Source organism: Coturnix japonica, chromosome 3, assembly GCF_001577835.2.
Source record: "Coturnix japonica isolate 7356 chromosome 3, Coturnix japonica 2.1, whole genome shotgun sequence".
Taxonomy (NCBI): Eukaryota; Metazoa; Chordata; class Aves; order Galliformes; family Phasianidae; genus Coturnix; species Coturnix japonica.
The window spans coordinates 50,532,509-50,552,718 of NC_029518.1; the positions used below are offsets into that span (position 1 = coordinate 50,532,509).

The 20,210-nt window shown below is 40.4% G+C and overlaps 1 long non-coding RNA gene across 1 annotated transcript; it reads left to right on the forward strand.

The window, feature by feature from the left end:
* The first annotated feature begins 7,419 nt into the window (after nucleotides 1–7,419).
* On the forward strand, nucleotides 7,420–15,812 carry LOC116653232. The gene is made up of 2 exons (XR_004306759.1): nucleotides 7,420–7,589; nucleotides 9,571–15,812. It is a non-coding gene; the product is annotated as an uncharacterized LOC116653232 (long non-coding RNA).
* The last annotated feature ends 4,398 nt before the right edge of the window (nucleotides 15,813–20,210 follow it).

The following is a 20,210-nucleotide window of genomic DNA, read 5'->3' on the forward strand; positions in this document are numbered from 1 at the left end:
AGAGGACGAGGCAGGCACATCCCAAGCACATGTCTGACAGGTTCGTGGAGCTGGCTGTGCTGCGTGACCTGGAATTTTCCAACCCAGCAGTAAAGCTTTTTTTTTTTTTTTTCCTTCTTTTTTTGGCTGACTGCTCTGGCTTGTGTGTGAAATCATGTGGCCATTGTGAGGATTTATTTAATTACTGTTACGTAAAGCCTGAACAGTTGCTCCATCTGTTAATTCTTACAAATGGAGCGAGTACAGTTCTGTTTTGCACTGGATTATCTCACTGGTGTGAGGTGATTGCTTTGCATGGATAGATAGTTAGACTTTTCCCAAAGTTTGCTTCTCTCAATTAGCATAATATGGGGTGGGTTTTTTTGTCTTTTTCTTAGTATGAAACATACTATTGTACAATGCTTGGAAGCAGCTTTGCTTAGGGGGAGACCTTGGGCATGTTCTGAAGAGGAGGCAGATCAGTTCTAATGTTTGTATTCAAAGGAAATTAAGTCCCTGTTCCCACAGTGTTTGTAATTTTTACAAATACTTCTTTTTTTGCCTATTTTCCAGGGAGTAAAATGAAATTCACTCTTGCCTTACTGGGCCAAATGAAGTTTCACGACTAACTTAGGTAAAACATGTGAAAGACCTGAGTCCCATTCTCTACCTTAGTTAGTAGTTACATATGCTATAGAAAGCTAAATGAAAGGACTAAGTGGGGCTCAGAATAGTCCTAGAAAGTCCTGGTGATCTTTTAGGTTGAATTATCTTTCCTTCCATTATAAGTATTTGTTTTGCAATACAGGAGTAATGCCTGTGCTTAGGAACCTCAGTGCACTGGCTTTGTTGATCTAGAATGTGTAAAATCCCCACTGGAAACAGCTGGAGATTTAGTGGGGAGCAGTACATAATGAGAAAAGAAGGAACTTCTGCAATAATATTGTATGACTGAGTTAACTGGGTGCATATTATTGCTGCCAAAAATAAGACTGTGGATCCAGAAATTGTGTGCAGACAGTGCTGTCTCCTGAAAAGAAGCAGTTGAAAAGGGTTTGGAGATCATGAGAGAACCTCAGTTTGTATGAGAACAGCAGCTCAGTTGAAATGGTTCTGCTATAACACTGCTGGGCTGATATTTCAAAGAGCAAGTTTTCCCTTCTGAAACAGGCGAGGTGATGGAGCACATCTTGCAGACTTCCTCTTTCTTCAGCAAATGAATTAACCAGAGCAGAGCCTGGCTAATGATGCCTCTTTCTGGCATGGGGGAGGCTTAATCATTTCCAAGAAAGCACAAGTGTTTCCATGGAAGAGGGCACGAGGCTGTCTCACCTTTGAATGTGCTATGACCTCTTAGGAGCATGCTGTTTAGGGAGATGGAGAGATGCTAAAGTGCATAAGATGTAAGTGCTCGTGCATCTTCATTGCATATGTGTAGGTGTGTGGAGCTCTGCACGGTTATGTGCAAGTTGAAAGAACAACATTTTTCTGTGTATGAGAGGCACTGTGAAGCACTCAATTACTATAATGATGCGGCCTATGCAAGTCCCCATGGGAGCAAAAGGCATCTGTCAGAGTAAGGCTAAGAAAAGCTATCTCCTGGTTTCAGAGAAATGAAAGTAATTACAGACCATTTACTATGGCAAAGTAAGGGCACGTTCATTCACAAAGCGCTAAACTTGTCCAATTAACTCCAAGTTCCTAAAGCAATAACATAAAGATTATGCTGCCATTTTAGTAATTGAATTTTCTCCTCCTTTGGGAACACTGCATATTACAGTGCCAGCTTACCCTCTGCTATGGAGAGATTTGTTGTTTTTCTTCAGTTTTGGCTCCCTCAATACAGAAGTCAGGCAGATGTAGCATTTTCTGCAGCTGCAAAATAACATTTTCAAGTGTTTATTTAATAAAACTTAAATTGAAAAAAAACATTTCCTAATCTGGCCTTAAATTTTAAATATGAACTTCTCTGTACTGACTTGGCTTGAGTGAGTTACTGTGCTTACCTGCTGAAAATGCAAGCTTTTGTCCTCAGGATGAATGCCAAAATATTTGTTGATATAAATAGATGAATGTAAACCCAGGTTCTGTTTGGGATTCTTGTGCTGAAATATCCATGTTTTCACACGAGTACTTGCTAGTTGAAAGTAGATAATTCAGTCCTTCTTAATGGCTGTATTCAGTCACCGTTTTACACAGAGATCCTGGAGCCATGTAGAGGACACTGAGTAGCTTTGATAAGATGGTAGTGGAAATTTGATTAGGAAGTTGTGTCCTTCCTGTGCTGTTTTCTTACCAGAACTTTACTCTCCTCTGAAAGGAGGGGAAGGAGTAGTTTTGTAGCCCATAAATACATTTTTACAGTAAGCTAACAATTTATTTTTTTTTTCAGATCATAGAATCATAGAATGACTTGGGTTGGAAGGGACCCCAAGTATCATCAAGCTTCAACACTACTGCCTCAGGCAAGGCTGCCAGCTTCCATATCTAATACTAGATCAGGGCCCCACAAACACATCCGGGGTCGGGGCATCCACAATCTCCCTGGGTAGCCTGTTCCAGCACCTTACCACTCTCAAAGTAAAGAACTTCTCCCCAGTACCCAACCTAAATCTTCCCTCCCGCAACTTAAAACCATTTCCCCTTGTCACAGAATCACAGAATGACCCAGGTTGGAAGGGACCTTAAGGATCATGAAGCTCCAACCCCCCTGCCTGGCAGGGCCACCAAACATATACATCTACTAGATCAGGTTGCCCAGGGCCCCATCCAACCTGGTCTTGAACACCTCCAGGGATGGGGCTTCCACAACCTCCCTGGGCAGCCTGTTCCAGCACCACTCTCCTAGTAAAGAACTTTCCCCTAACATCCAACCCAAATATTCCCTCTTTCAACTTAAAAATGTTTCCCCTTGTCTTACTATTATCGGCCCAGTGCCATATTGTCCTGCCATTATCTGTCCTTGTAAACAGTTGACTCCTGTTTGTAGGCTCCCTTTATGTACTGAAAGGCTGCAATTTCATCACCCTACAGCCTTCTTTTCTTCAGCCTGAACAAGCCCAGCTCCCTCAGCCTATCTTTGTAGGGGAGGCACTCCATCCCTCCAATCATCTTTTTGGCCCTCCTCTGGACCTTCTCTAATAGCTCCCTGTCTTTCTTGTATTGGGGACCCCAGACCTGGATGCAGTACTCCAGATGGGTGCTCAGTACTCAGATGTCAGCTCTGCTTCTTCACATTCACAGTGCAGATTTCTTCTGTGCATCATATGTGTCTTTTCCACTTGGTTATGACTTGAATCATATGGTATGAGTGAAAAACAACACCCTGCAACACATATTTCTCAACTGTTCAAACAGGAATTTGTTCTATTAGTACTCTGTAATTCTTCTTCATGACTTAACTACTGTGGAAAGCTTCGGACTGCTTTATTTCTTGGTGAAATGTTTTAAACAATGAATGTATGTTTGTGCACAAGCCTTTAGATATGTAGCATTTGTACAGTAGTGCTCTGGTAAGAAGGGTGAGCAGATTGATTTATGTGCTTCCAAAGAGAATCTTGCCCTGGTCTGAGACTTTGCCTTCCTGATCAAGTTCTTTCCATGAGCAACCCAAAAGAAAAATAGTTTTGATTCGTGAGTTCTTCGGGGCACAATCTGCCGTTTATTTGTAGTGCTTAGTACTGCAGGCTCATCTAAATAATTCATTTCCCTTATTTTAAGAATAAGAGTCAGAGGAGGTCACATTCCTCTCAGCTGAGATGATATACTGATGTCCACTTCTGATCAGCTCATGTTTCAGTCCTGTTTTTCAGTCTTCCTCCCTATGATTCTCTTTTCTTCCCAGGGGTCTAATCAATATCACTGTCCCTGTTGGGATCAGAACCAGGTCAGTAGGAATAAGGAGTAGTCAAGGTAGGCATGTGCTTTGCTAATCGCTGTATCTTGCAGTTTGCCTGAGGGGCTCGGTTTTTGATCACTGAGCAGAAAAGTACATCTCCAGTTGCTCTTCGTGAGGTTTGGCTAGATTATTGTCGTTTATGGAGCTTGGACATGAATGTTGCATTTCTATCTGTTTTGAACCTTTTCTTAATCTTTCTATTCCTTTCAATATTTGGTAATGAGCAATGCGCTTAGATTCACTTGCTGTTTTGCTATGAGAAACGATTTCTCCCTAGTGTTATCTACCGATACAAATTATTTAATGGGTATAGTTGTGCTTCAGAAACAGCTTTGTTCGCTGAGCTGTTATGTTTTTGGACAGACATAAAGAAGATAACTTTCTGAGGAAGCTGTTGGAAATATTCTTTATTTAAACATCACATTCAAGTCTTTCAATTTTGGAAGTAAATGTCATTGTGTTCTAGCAATATTTACAATAATGTCCCATTTGAATTGCCTGTCAGTGGTACACAGTGAAATCTCATCTCCAACTGAGATATAGCTTGGAAATACCAGTTTCTAAAGAATCCCTGAGGTTTCAAGTAAAACTTTGAAGATTAATCCTATGATTGGGCTATTTCTTTTTCTGGCATACTTTTTTTTTCTGCTACATCTATCTACTCTTTATAGTTTTATACCAGAAAAGATGAATACTGGTTATCTGCTTTTTGAACTTCATTCAGAGGTCTTCCCATCTTCAAAGCAATATATCGAATTTAGCTAATTAAGCCTCTTTGCACATTTTACATCTAGAAGTGTGAAGCACTTTTCAGCTTGCTACCAAGGCAATTTACAGAAAGAATATGATTTAATATCTGCAAGACACACTCTTCAAAGGTTTGCAAGGCTGTTTTTTTGCCTTGTGCAGCCATATCCTGAAGGGCTTGGGTAGTCTCATCAGGGAAGGCAATCTCTTTGGAGGGAGAAGCAGAAGCTTTCCATCTTAAATGACCTTGCTTATTCCTTCCACTGGCTGTAATGTGGTTTATGTGCTTGCCAAGCATCCTGGAAAATGCTCACTGCTGGAACGCAGAGGCTGCTGTGCCTCTGATAGGGATGAATTAGAGCAGAGTTGAGATATAAAAAGAAAGAATGAAAACTTTCAGTGTGTGTTACTGGGAGGGCAAATTTCTTCAATTCAGGCTCTATCTGGGTAGCTCTTGTTTTGCTACAGGTGGATCTTGTAGGTCCATTTATATTCCTTAAAACCATAAAGCACCAGTAGACAGTATTTGCAAGCATTCATAGATGTAATGAAGAGAGAATTTAAGTGAGAGTCAGACTCAGCGGAAACTCAGAAGAAAAATTACAAAAAAAAAAACAACAAACCAAACCAAAACAACAACAACAACAAAAAAACATTTTGCAGGTTTTGGTCATTTTTGCTTTTGAAAGTGTTCAAATCAACAGTAGAGTATTACCTGAATACAGAGGAAAAGTAAGAGCTGACTTATATCCATGCCTGGGACAGAAAAATTTCTGAAATCTACAGCAATATTCTGAAAGGTATTGAATTTTTTGTTGAATTTCACTGCCTGTAGTGGTGCTCAGTTTATTTTGCTTGAGGAAGCAGCCACTAAAGGCTGGACTTAAACTTCACAAAATTGCCATATGGATACTGTCAGATTTTGATTGCTTTCGAAAAAGCTCTTTCCCTTGAATCCTAGTCAGATATTTTTGGTGATTAATTCACAGTATTATACTACTGAATTATTTTACTGGTTAAATTTAAGAAATGAGATTGTCCTCAAAGCAGTGACTGTGCATGGACTAATCCCTTCCTGGTTAGAACAGCAGGAGCTTTAGTCATGCCAAATCAGGATTGTGCTCTCTTATCTAGCCTGAAAGTTGCTCAGGGTTTCACAGACCTTGTGTGAAATCTGTTTTCTTTTTGTATGCGGCAGTGAGCAGTTTGTCATGTTTTGAAAGTAGGATAGAATCAGAAAATATCCCAAGTCAAAAGCGACCCACATGGACCATTGAGTCGTGGCTCCACACCTGGGGCACACTGGCTACAATTCTGAGCCTGCAGACCATACAAAATGGTAAAGACCTCCATTTGAAATGACAGGAATGGGAGTAACTCTCATTTCTCTGTAGGGGAGACTGATTCATATTTATACATTATCCATTTTACAGTGGGTAAGTTTGAATGAGGAAAGTACTCTCCAGTCCTAGGAAGGACTTTCCAGTCTTCTCTTCATCCAGTGTTAATGGATGTCTCTCTATTGCTAGGGACAGTGGTGCTTTGGTTGAAGGAACAGTCTCAGAGCTCCGACTGGCCCTGCAGAACTCAGGCACTCAGCCCATTCTCATTACTTTTCCTTTGATCGTCACTATAGGAAATTTGGCTGAGCACAGGTTAAATCTGCAGCTCCACACAGAATCACACAGAATCATAGAATGACCCGGGTTGGAAGGGACCTCAAGGATCATGTAGTTCCAACCCCCCTGCCAAGCAGGGCCACCAAACATACACATTTACTAGATCAGGTTGCCCAGGGCCCCGTCCAACCTGGTCTTGAACACCTCCAAGGATGGGGCATCCACAACCTCCCTGGGCAGCCTGTTCCAGGGCCTAACCACTCTCCTAGTGAAGAACCTCCCCCTAACATCCAACATAAATCTTCCCTCTTTCAACTTAAAACCATTTCCCCTAGTCCTGCTATTGTCAGCCCTTTTGAAGAGTTTACTCCCCTCCTGGGAGTAAGTTCCCTTCAGGTATTGAAAGCCTGTTGCTACACAGAGGCTCGAATCCCGGGGGTTGGACTCGATGATCTCTAAGGTCCCTTCCAACCCGCACGAGACTATGATACTATGATGATACGATATGATTAAAAGGCTGCAATGAGGTCACCCCGCAACCTTCTCTTCTCCAGGCTGAACAAACCCAACTCCCTCAGCCTGTCCTCATAGGGGAGGTGCTCCAGCCCCCTGATCATCTTCGTGGCCCTCCTCTGGACCCTTTCTAAAATCTCCATGTCTTTTTTGTACTGAGGCTCCAGTTCTTAGCTCTTCAGTCAGAGACAGTCCTCCACTGCAGTGAGTGGGGACAAAGGTGTAAAGACAGTCATTAGATGGTGTGACCAAAGTATTGTTTAAAGGTGACAGTATTTGCAAGATCAGTGCCTGCCTCATTTTCCCCTTTACTTCCACAAGCCCCCAGAAGGTTAACACAGTTCATGTTTTCAGACAACGGCCAGAAAGCACAGCACTGCAGCCTTTCCTCAGGATATATCCAGCGCAGGGTAATCTTTATAAAACCGTGTCCTGAACTGGGAGGTGAGGGTCACATTGCCACACATGGAAATGAGAAACCTTTCCCTGCACTTCTTGTAAACGTCAAAACTAAGTGATGAGCTTTGCAAGAAGTGAGGGGAATCTCCCCATCCTGCCCGTGGACCTTTTGGCACCTCATTGTGCAGCGCAAAGCCCGTTCTGCTTCGTGTGATAAAAGGAGCACTTCTATTTCTGACTCTTGGCACCACTGTCCCACTGTCACAGGTTCACAGTGATAAAAGGGCTGTCAGCTCCTTAAACTGGGTGGCTGTGGCCGCAACTGCTCTTTGTCCCATTGTTGTAAGGCAGAGGTGGCAGTCCGGGAATGAGGAGTGGCTCTACTTGGTAGCAACCTATTCGTGATACGTTCCTATCTGCTCTTGAGAAGAAATGTGAGTAAGGTCATAGACTTCTTCCTCAACAACACCCTAATTACCTTGAAATTACGGTTTCCAAAGGGGCACTGCTCTTGTTCTGTGTAATTTAAAATGTATTGCTTTATGCTATTTTTAGGGTGGTACTTTCTATTGTAAAAGCTTTCCTCCACCCATAGTTCAGAGTAAGATATGGCATGGTTACAAAGAAATGCTGGCAAAGAGAACATCCTGGGGGATCTGAATGTACTCCTGTGCAAACTGAGGCAGATCAGGCCATACCTTCAACTGTAGGGTTTCCTCTCTGCCATACTAGGGCTGTGGGAGAAGAAACTCATTGTCAGCATGAACAGAAACTGCCAGGAAAAGCACCAGCAGTTGTGTTGCTACCAAGAACCAGTTGTCTACCTTATCCACTTTATGTCACTTGAGAGAAAGGCATCAGGCAGCACCAGTTCTTGGCCTGTGACGCTGCTGCAGTCCAAGCCTGCAGCAATAGCATAGCCAACAGAAGGCTCTGCAACTTGTGACTGACTCTGAGGTACCTGGGAAGGGAAAACAAATTCATTTTTGTCACTGTGATAGGAATGTAAATGGACACACAGGTACTCATTCTATACAATGCAATTGCACTAGGATCTTTGCAGTCTACATTTTCACAAAGAAGATGTTTTAACACCTGAAGCACTATGTATCTTTTGCTAGGGCTTGTGATGGTGGTTAAACACAGAAGTGTGTGTATAAACACTTGTGCTTTTCCTCAAATCCCATTATCTGACAGTTTTCCAGAGTACTCTGAATCTCATTTCATGCTACTTTAGCTCCTCTGAGAGTTCAGAGGTAGCAGCATGTAAGTAAATAAAATCCCTGATTTTTTCCACCCTATTGAGGAGCTCCCTGGGAACACAAGCCTGTCTTATAATAAACACATTTATCCCATAATCCAGCTGGAAAACAGTAAATATGAAAATTGCTTTCCTATAAGCCCATCATATTTTATTGTGTTCCCATCCACCTTCAATCATGTTTGTGGTGTTAGGAGTTTGAACCGCAGATGGTACCTTTTGGCAATTTCCTTGGCTTACACTGCCTTGCTGGCTTGTCCACGTTCCTTGGGGTAGAACAGAAAGGGTCCAACCAGGATGCAAGCACTCTGGAGTCTCTTTTAATGCCCTCACTCAGACTTCCGTGCCTGATGGCACTTTTGTAGCTGAACTGACTCATAGGCTCATACTCATCAAAGGCTTTAGATGGACAAGGCAAGAAGTTAATACTATTTAGACAGCAGCTTCTTACATCACCATTTGCAGGTACCTGCTTAGCCTCTATGTAAACCTGTAGTCTCAGAAGGCCCATTGTCCTCTCTGCATTTAACATCAAAGTATTCCAGATCCCTCAAACCTTCAAGCGTGTGCCTGGATGTACTGCTACTTTATTCTTATATCTTATATCTTATAAGAAAGTTGTATGGAAATAGTATGAACGTCCCTGATAAAATTTTAATTTACTCATGTTCCCTAAAGGTAAATTGTGACAAAGCAGGAGAGCTGAGTGCACAGAATTTTAATTTTCTTGCTCCTAGGACTGCATGTTCAGTTTACCTAACTGGACCTAAATGCAACTTTTAGAAGAAATCCCTGCAGTTGTCAGAGTAGGAATCCAAACTGGCTCTTCTCCTGCACTGAGTGATTTTGTTCAGTTTCTCTGGACTATTAATGTATGCTCCAGACCATAGGTTTTGCTTAGAGAGTAGGCATCTAGGAGCAGGGAGTTACTATGCCTACATTGCTCAGGGCTGTAGGTCTTTGCGTGACATCTTGAATGGTTTTCTGTGTTTTTTGGGTTTGGTTTTTTTTTTTTTTTTTTTTTTTTTTGTTGATGTTATTTTAGAGGTTGAAGCTGAAAGGAGAAGATGGTGTTATCAAGGGAAAGGAAGATCACACTTTTCCTATCACTGTGTATCTGATTGCCTGCTCTCTTCTTCCTCTGCCCTGCCCAGACTATGAATAGGGGGAGTTCGGAGGTGTTTCCTGCAGGCCAGCTGCAGCATCACTACTGGAAAGTCTCAGCCACAAGTGAAGAACGCAGGCCAGATTGAAAGTGATGACTTGCTGGTGACTGATCTCAGCTGATGGAGGAAAAAATGACTCCTCGGTGAACTGGGCTAGCTCCCAGAAAAAGAATCCATTGCTTTGGAAAAGAGATTAATGAAGTACATTCAGCGGATCTGCTGGCCAGTGGACAGCAGTTTGTACTGCAGCCACCGGATGAGGCGTTCTGTTGTGTCACCAGATTATTTATATCTTCCGTTGACTAGCACATTGGTTTCCCTAAAGCAGAGGGAGTGTATGATTTGCTATTTTTTATTCTTTATTAACTTCTAAATATAAATTCAGCCACGAAGGGCACATTGAGCTGACTGATTTGTGAGGGATGGGAGGAGGTTGGGGGAACTCCCCAGCAGAGATCTCCTCTACATCCCAACTTTCACAGACTTCTGAGACAAGCAATGGATTTTTCTTTCTGCCTGGTTAATGTTTATTCAAGGAATAGTTTTCCTTAGTTTGCAGAATTAAGACCATCTGATATCTCTTCTTTCAAGCACCACAAAAATTTTACCCATAAAAGCATTTCAGTGCTGTGTGTGTTCCAGATTTTTGCTTGAGTAAGCATATATTCTGATATTTATAAGCCTCCTTGGCAGTAAGTGAGTGAGAGGGGAGACCTAAGATTATGGGATATTTTAGAAGTGTTGAACTGCAAACTGAAAACTTCTTGAAAAAAATGTATTGAGAGTTAAGTAAAACTTACTAGGAGAGAGAAGATATCATAGTTCTTTTCTTTCTCTTGACAATTCTCTTTCAGTCATGTATTAAGTTACATCTTGTTCTTATTCAGTTTTCTTTGTTTGATTGAATTTTCATGGATATAAACCTAGTGTTTATAACAAAAAGAACTAAAAAAAAAAAGAAGAGGAATGGATGGAACAGTTGTGCTGCTTCTGTAGAGGTTGATTAATGTCAAAAAAAAAAAAAAAAAAAGGAATATTAAGTTTTCATTGCGATTGTATATACCCATTTAAATTGTGCTAAGTGTGTGGCTGGAGAGCACCCTTAATTTTAATCCAGGATCTGTGAAAAACTATCTTCTGGGTTCTTCTTCTGCTGCTGTCAAAGATGTTTTCCAACCAAGGAATTCTCTAATTTTTACCTGGATAAGGAGGAGATACTGGTTTCTATCTCGTATCCCACTGATCTTCATCAGACCACTGGAATCAGTGTCCTCTGCTAAAGACAGTAAAAGAGAATGTTTTAAAATCATAAATAGGAATTTAATATAGTTACCGAAAGCTCACAAATTTCTTGAACCATATTCTAGTATCCAAAAAATTTTTTTCTTAGATTTTTATCATGTTATTACTATATCCTTTAATTAGCCTCTGCAAATTTGAAATAGAAGCACTGAAACTCTAGCAGGAAAGTTGCTTCCATGGGGGACTCATGTCCCTGAAGTTTTAGTTTTGTTTTAGAACAGATCAAGATATGATATAATTTGAAACACCATAATTTTGGTAATTTGCCTGTAAATGATGTGAACCTGCGTTTGTTTAAATGTTCAGGCATCTCTGAGTGACAAATTATAATCTTATTATTTTTTTACCCTAGCATCCCTTGGATAGGATGAGACTTAAAGTAGTGCCATTTAATGGAAGATATGTGATATTCACAGTCATATAAGACTTGACTAGCATAGAATTGGACTCTGGACTATCAGGTTTACAGATTGGCCAGAGAAAGACAAACTTAAATACTGTAAGTAAAGGAAGCACAGCAGTATGAAAGAAGAATGTAGAGAAAAGCGGTAAAACATTTTATCTGCTGAAAACAGAGGAAGACTATAAGTTACAATTGATTTAACAGAAAATGTTTCGTTAGCAGAGCCAAAAGAGTTTTCCACTCATGTGTGCCCATTTGAAAGCTTTCAAAGATAGCTTAGTTCAGCAGAATTAAAGTGGTATTTTGTAACCACTGTGAAGTAGCAGTTATTCAAATGGTTTCGTCTTTTTACTTATTTATTTTATATTATTAAAAAGGATATTTTCTTTTACATGGAAATTACCTAAGTAAATGACTCTATGATCCATCTAGGAAAATACTATAGACAGTGCATACTATTTTTTCTAGCTATACTCTTGGAGACTTAGAGTGTACTTCTTGCTGTTGGGTGTCAAGGAAAGACCTCTGACACTGTTTGACCTGGCATGTTCATGGCAGGGAAATGGCTGGGATAGTTTGAAGGTTCAAAAGCCCAAACACACTTCAGCTCAGTCAAGGGGACATTTTACTGGGGAAGAGTTTTCCTTTCAAATTCCAAAAATGTAGTCCAGGAGCAGCCTTCAGAGCATTTCTAAAGCATGTGATTTAGAAAGGCTGTGATCTCTGAATACAGTGAAAGAATCTTTGTATGATATAAACTTGCCCGCCACATTCAAGCCAGACAATAATTTCTCCTCCCCTATTCTGTCTTCATTAGTATTTTTTATTTATTCTGTCCCACATACATATTTTTTTTCTTCTGGCTAGATGAAGTTATTTCCCTGCTTTCATTGGACAAGTTGATGCCATATTTGTTCTTTGCTCTGCAGGGCTCTGATAAAAACTGAATTCATATGGTGCACACTCAGTATGCTATAGGCTCAGCAGGATGAATTAAATAACCTGATTATCATTAACATTTGCACAATGCAGTATATTAGGTGTTAAGTTTTGAAGGGGATGAGATTTCCTCACCAAGGTAAAAATGGTTTAATTGTAGATTGAGTATCTGCTCCATAGTGTCATCTTTGGGCTAGTGTACAGGAAGGCAATCTCTTATTTATTCTGCAATGCTAAGCTGTTTGTTAGAGCATGCTGTAGACTCATTGCCTTTGTGCTGCTTATCAGAGCAAATAAAGACTTGTTGCGGTCTGCTGAGCAAACAGAAGGAACATTAGCTCTTAATAAAACAATTTAATTCTGGAGCTTTGAATCTTCATTTAGCAATCAAAGCACGCTGCCTTTCACCAGAAGCACTGTGCAACTGATTGTTGCCATAGCAGCTATATTATATTAGAAAAATAAGTTTGTATACAGAGCTAACTACAAATTTATTTTTAAACAATATTCTGACTGAACTCAGAGGACAACTTGAATGCTTAAATTCAAGTATATGCTTAAATATCCCATTGGTGTCAAACAATGAATTTTCAGAGATACTATTACCTTAAGACAAAATCTTTAATTTTGCTGAGTTGAGGTGCCTCTTCAATAGTGGCAATGAAGAATGGGAATCTTAATCTGGCATACAAAGATAATATCCTGAAGTTATTATACTGTATAGAGAAACAGTAGAAAATCAGGAGATGTGCTAGGATACAAATATAAAATCACAGTTGCCATATATTATATGAAAAATAGCAAAACATTGCATAATTCAAGAAAGAGCATGACAGTTGTTTTCATAGAAAGGTCTTCTTTGTCCTTACCAACTTTGGGCATATGAATATCTTCACCATGGTAATTTCTGCTGTCCTGGGTTTAAGCCCTTGGCAACTTGCAGATGGCCCTGATGAATTAGTGGTCATTGCCTCACACTTTCAAATACCTTTTTCCTAGTACACAGGCTACTCATATACAAAGCAAATATTACCAGGTAATTTGTTCATGATTTGAGCCTAGGCTTTGGTTGTCTACTACGTCAGAAGTATCAGTTCAGCTTGGCTTTGTCTTCATGCTGAGCTGGATAAGCATTTCTTTATTAGCTCCTGGCTTATCTTCTTCCTGCTCTGTTCACCTGGATCCAACATTTATCTTCAAATGTGGATTAAACAGGAAAATACCACTGTTACTCCTAGGGTAAAAGTGTTAAATTTAGGCACTACGAAGTGTAGTACTCTGTAGCACTTACGCAAATTGGCAGCCTGTGCATTCTCATTTTCCCTCAGGTAGAGCTGACATATACTGGGCAATAGATGATCCTTCTCAATATGTAAACTGACTTAAAGCTGGTGTTGTACAACCTGCCTTGCCCTTCACTTAAAATAGGAGAAATGTCTAAATGTTCCTATATGCAAGAAAGCTATTGCAAGATGTACAAAGGGGCAGCCTGGCTTTTTGGAATGTGTTGGGTAAGCAATTTCCCTCAAGAAAGGATGTAAATGCAGAAATACTGGTACCAATTGGAAGGTGTCAGTTTTGTTGGTCTGAGTCAGGGAACCCAGGAGATGGAGAGAAAGTAGGAGCTGATCCTGTTCCTGCTGAGACTTGCTGGATTTCAGCAAGGACGGTCATGCTGGATGAATGTGCTTATCTAGAAATAAAACCCAGTTTTCCAAGTAATTTATTTTTTTCTTTCAGAAGTCCAATATGTGGGAATTAATTTCTAAAACAAGGACTGGAATATCAGCAATAATCTAATTTAATAACTTGAGGATATGCAAAGCACCCTAAAATGTTAATGAACTAATACCCAGCAGACTTCTGGGGTGAGAAAAATGTGATCTCTGTGTTACAAATGGGAAACTGGGGCACAGAGAAGATCAAAGATTTAGATAAGCCCTTTGGTTCTGTTCATAATTAATACACCCATCAGGTACAAAATTATCCAGTTAAAAAAAGAAAGTGATGTAGAACTGTTAGCTACAGAAATCAGAGAAACTGTTTTATTAAGCAATTATATAAAAAAAAATAAACAGATCTCCAAACCTTTCACTTCTGAGTATAAATCATGATTCAGGGGCATCAAATCAGCTTCTTTTTCTCTTGGCTAATATTATTTTCCATCCTCTTACACTTCTGATGTGCCAAAATAATGAAGTGATGATACTGCTTTTGTTACAAAATCCTGAAGAGAACAGAACAAAGAAACAAATGTGCTCAAAAGAAATCTTGACATTACTATGTGTTACACCAAAACTGATTAGATTAAGGATCTGGCACATCATTTTTATGGGCTTTACAGCAGCATAATTCCACTGCCTTTAGCCTACTCACTCCTGATTTATACTCGTGTGTGTGAAGTTGGGCTGTACTTGTAATTTGATTCCATGTATGCCTCTTTCAGATGGAATTTTTCACACCCTTCATGAAGGTTACTCCTAATCCTGGCTGTCACCATCAAAGTGGGAGCTTGCCAGAATGGAATAGGGCAAAGGATGACTTTGCGTACCTCATGTAATCCAGTCTGTAGTTACTTAGTATGATATTTTTCTTCATGATGATTACATGACAATGTTGAACAAAGATTGGATCTGAAACTTTTCAGCCTTCAAGGTCCATTTCTTTGTTGTTTGGGAAGCCTTTTCCCCCTTGTTCTCAAAAGACCTTTCAGACTGTGTGTGATCATGCAGTTATCAAGGCTCTGTATACAAACCATAGTTTTCCAGAAAGCATTTTCAGTTGAATGGAAAAATGTTTAGTAATGGGATAAAATTACTGTTGCATCAGTGAGGAAAAGTGACATCAAACACAAATGTGTGCTAGTTCTTACCTGGTAACGCATTAGCAGTTTTATTTGTTCTGTGTTTTCATTTCTCACTGAAAGAATATGGTAGAACAGTTACTGCTAATTCTTTAAAAATATATATACCTTCATCACCAGCATTCTCTTTGCAACAAGAGAGAGAATTTCCCTGTTGGAGATCCTCCTTTCATCCATGCTATGTGGTTAATCCTGCTGTCCTCATTCAGACCAAAAATGAAGGCATTAACCTTCTTGGAATATTTCCCCAGGCTTTGAGAAAATCCTGAGGATCTAGCTTTTAAATTTACGGGGAGCCTTTCCTTTTTCATTTGCAATGGTGTTGTATTAGTAATGCTTAACTTCAGTACTTGGACTTTTGATTTGAAACAAGGCTATTAAGGTGATGAAGAAAGGTACTGCTAGTGTTCTGGAATGCCCTCTGTAGTTTTGAGAGATATTACATTTCTCCAGTGTTCAGTATTTTAGTGCTCTCTCATTAATTTTTATGTCAAAACATAAAAATTTACTCTTTCTGATGTGAATCGTGAAATCTTTAACATGGATATTACATGCTCTTTATACATCAACTTTCAGTTTCTGTTCAGTTATCAGGATATTTCTGTTACCCATTTTGGTTTTATGGTGCTATTATTGAAACTATGATAAATACATTGCAATTTCAAATGGTACATCCAGCACAACTGAGCAAAAATAAACAATCCTGTGCTGATTCCAATTGCATCCAAACCTGCTGAGGTCTCTGAGTCCTGAGGGCTGGCAGCGTTTGCCTTCATGTGCAGGTTGCATGCTAAGTACATCTTTGTGGGATTCAGTGACTGGTAGGACCGGTTCTCAACATCTTCTGTTATTCACTGGTGGAAACCCACAAGGAAGGTCTAGTTAGATATTTCTTGAATTTCAGGTAGGTTGGAACACCCTGGTTAAAGGCATGCTTTTCATTCAAGCTACTATTTAATATGTATTAGATGTATCCAGTGTATTAGATTATCCGTATAAGTATCAGGCAACTACTCCTGCTTTGCTGGTGGAACCACTTATTTGCCATGGCAAGCTGTCTTCCAGCCTTACCAGATTAGGACCTCAGTGCCCTGGCTGCTATTTAGTTATCTTATTTCTTTGGCTGGCTGTTTTTTCATTCTGGTCCTCACTTTTCCTGTCTGTAAAAGATGACAATATCAAGACAGAATTGCCTTGAGATAAGAGGTATCAAAACATGCATGCAAAGCTGAAGTTTACATTTGGAACCTCAACTTGGAATCTGTCTGCTTTCTTTGCTGACTGTTCTCACCGTATTTGTGGAAGGTTACTTACTTAAATTTCAAGATTAATGTACTTTAACCCAGACAAAACAAACCAAAACTCACACATACAGAACAAACCTGGACAGATGTGCTATAGGGATACCTGCCTCCTTGTACATTCCAGTCCCCTGTTCTTGTTCCTCTAAGGTGCCATGGGCTTTCTTTGTGGAAGAATGGGGAGCAAGGGGAAAAGAAAGAGTATGACTTAATTCTTCTGGGTTGTTCCTTCGAGCAGGAACTGGGTTGGCCACGGAGTGCATTCAGAGATGGAAGCTGGGCAGTGCTCCTGTGCCCGAGGAAACACAGATTCAGTGTGGTCTATGGTGGCAATCCCAGATTTGGCATTGTCAAACCTTACTCATCTTCCTCTCAGTTGGTAATAGCAATTTACTGATGAGGAAAAGCTAGCAGTCCCTATCAACATCTACTGCCAAAATGGGTTGGTCATGTGCTGAACTGTAGATCATAAGGACAGGTGTAAGTCATATTTTGAGTTTATCAGCACCAAGAGATCAGTTTGTTTATAAAGTCATCTATGCTGGGCAATTTTGCTTCTTCGGGATGGCAGTGCTGCTTCTGGTGCTGAGCTGCAGCTTTCCTCCACAGTCTCTCATGCACCAGCTCTTAACAGCACTGACGTACTGCAGCCTCTTGGGAGCCATTATTTAGTGCAGCAGCAGCTTAATTAAACCCTGGGAAGCAAAGTGATGGCAAAGTGAACCTCAGCTACATCTGTCGAAGCTGCACTTCCTTATTTTTTTCCCTTTCTCTTTTTCTTTCCTTTTTTTCTTTTTTTCTTTTCTTTTCTTTCTTTTTTTTTTATTTTTTTTATTTTTTTATTTTTTTAAGGGTCCCCAAGGCCCATGTAAAAGTGACCTTACCTGCTGTCTTGCCAGAAGCTGGCAAGCTGATGATGAGTCTTGCTACCCTCCGGCTTGCCCAGGCCAGGCACTGAGGCCTGACATCGTTCCCTGATCCCTATCCCTGCACTGGTTAGTGAAGTGGCAATGGCTTTCATCCCAAAACTCCCAGTGGCTACTGCCTTAGACCCACAGCCTGAGGTGGGAGCAGGTTGCCTGCCAGAATTTCACCACTCTCACATGATATAATATAGGGTTTGCTTATCTCAAGGTATGATTTTGTTCAAAGAAGGGCAACAAATCTGGTGAGGGGTCTAGAGCACAGACCCTGTGAGGAGCAGCTGCAGGAGCTGGGATTGTTCAGTCTGGAGAAGAGGAGACTCAGGGGATACTTTACTGCTCTCTATAACTACCTGAAGGGAGGTTGTAGTGAGCTGGGAGTTGGCTTCTTCTGTTGTGTAACTGGTGATAGGACTACAGGGAATGGCTTCAAGCTGCACCAGGAGAGGTTCAGACTGGACGTTAGGAAATACTACTTCTCTGAAAGAGTGGTCAGGCAGTGGAATGGACTGCCCAGGGAGGTGGTGGAGTCACCGACCCTGGAGGTGTTCAAGGAATGTTTGGACATTTTGTTGAGGGACATGGTCTAGTGAGAACTATTGGTGATTGATGATTGGTCTGGGTGATCCTGTGGGTCTTTTCCAACCTCGGTGATTCTACGATTCTATGATTTCGTGCTTTTTGTTGTTTTTTTTTTCTTAAGGAAGGGCTCACTAGATGGCACTGTGTCACTGCGGGACAAGCCACCTTGTAGGGTAGGTGAAAGACGTAACTGCCTATGTCTTTATTTTCATCTGTCTGCTTTCAGTGTTTACCAACTTGGGGGTTGGGGGGGAGGGTATTCATTAATAAAATGTGCTTTAGTACAGTTTCCCATGCCAGCTTCAGGAGCCCTGAATCATTTGCCCAAGGGAATCTCTAGTTAGAGTAATACGCTTTATACGACCTGATTTTGTACTTTGTTGTTTCAGTGTGTTTCTCTCTCCCTGTTACTGCCCATGCAGCAGGCTTGGAAGGCATAGAGGAAAGTGGGACTGCAAGTTTAGCTCAAGACTAAAATTTCCCAAATGTGGATGTTGCCTTGCATGTCTGGAAAACAAATCAAAATAGTAAGTGTATATGTTTGGCTACATGTACATAAATGGCTAAAACACAGCTATCCAAGACATGAGCACAGCTAATATTGTTCATCAATTTGTAGTTTCAAGAAATACTTGCTATTAGGTGCTGTAAATATTTTAGTAGGAGTATCTTTAAAAAGTGCTTGACCAAAACTGAGTTCAGCCACCAATCCTACAACACTGGGTTGAAAGTCTCATGATGAGAGAGTTGCTTGTTGTAGTTAAATGTTTCTATACCTTTTTTAGGATCCATAAATACACAGTTTGGCAGAAAAGGAGAATAAAGTGATGAGAAAAAAAAAGCACAAAAATGCATTAAATATTTACCTTGTGCTGAAGCCTGGATAAAAAAGCTTCTGGTCATTTCCTATTGGCTCCACGGATCTTAATATACTACTGTTTCGTTCTGCAAAGTGTTGCCAAGCACCTCGAAGGAGTGGGTGTTCGAGCTCTTCTTCAGTGTCAGAGAATGCCTCTCTACTGCGCTGTTTTGATTAGTAGCTGACATAGATGCAGAATAACTACCAAAGGCAAAAATTCCACTGTTGGTGGGGAGACCAACTTATTTACAAATTTTGTACAAAACAACACTGCTCAAAAAATGCGATTTGTGGCTTAATGCTATTTAAGTCCATTTTTGGGTTGTAACACCATTTAAAAAAGTATTTGAGTTTTAAAATTCAACAGCAAGAAAGTGGACGTGTAAAGTTTCCTTTTATTAAGGAGGCTTATTATGAAGGGACTTACCAGCCTCCAGTTAATGAAGGTTGATAGCTGAGCTCTAACAGATAGTTTGTGTTTTCCACCAGTCACTAGGCATGGATTTCTATAGTTATTGTATTTCCCTCTTAAGTTCAAAAAAGGATATTCAGTTCTGTGAGATCTTGCTACAACTGGAGGATGTAAGTAATTCTTCAGGCTTCATTCTCTCTGAAGCAACTGTAAATGGGTCAAGCACTGGTGCAGCTGAGCACACAGTAGCTGTGAGAAGACAGATGTGGAAGCTGGCCCCATAGAATGCCTAATGTTATTCTCACCTGGAGCCCCTATATTTAATGCCTCCTAGGACAGCAGAGTGCTGCAGCCAAGAGATGCTGTGAAGATGGTGACTTGGTGGTTACTGAACCTTGAGCATCTCCTGCATCTGCAATGAGTTGTAGTGAAGTGTTGCACAGACCCATATTTCATGTCCATATAATTACTGCAGCACATTTTTCATGCCAATGCAGAACTTGTTTAGAGCCATGTTCCAGACTCACAAACAAGGTGGCCTGAGGAAAGCAGTAGCAGGAAAGAGCAGGTGTCGTACTGTGAGCTAGGGCTAAATGCAGGCAGAATTAATAATGGTTCTACTCACTTGCAGAATAAACTCATTTTCAGTGAGTTGGGATACAGGAGAACAGTAGAAACTCAGGGTAGCAGTATGTGAAGAAGGGGTCTTAAATACTTTGGTGCAGTCATATTAAATTATTCCAATTGGGCCCCATATTATATAGCTTGTGTAGACACCTTCTGTGTGGATAAGCAGTTATGTGATTTGAAGTTAACATGATCCAATAATGTAATTGAAATGGACAAGATGAATCAAGAATTGGAACTGACCAAACTTTGCAATGTTGTGAGAGTAATTCTAGACTAACTATTGAGGGGGAAAACCCAGAGATGTTTAGCCATAAATTATCAGTGCTAGCCAGTTGAAATTGAAATGTGTGCTAAGGTTTTGTAACTCAAGGACACTGAGGACAATCTTAAAGGTCAAAGAGCACTTTATGTTTC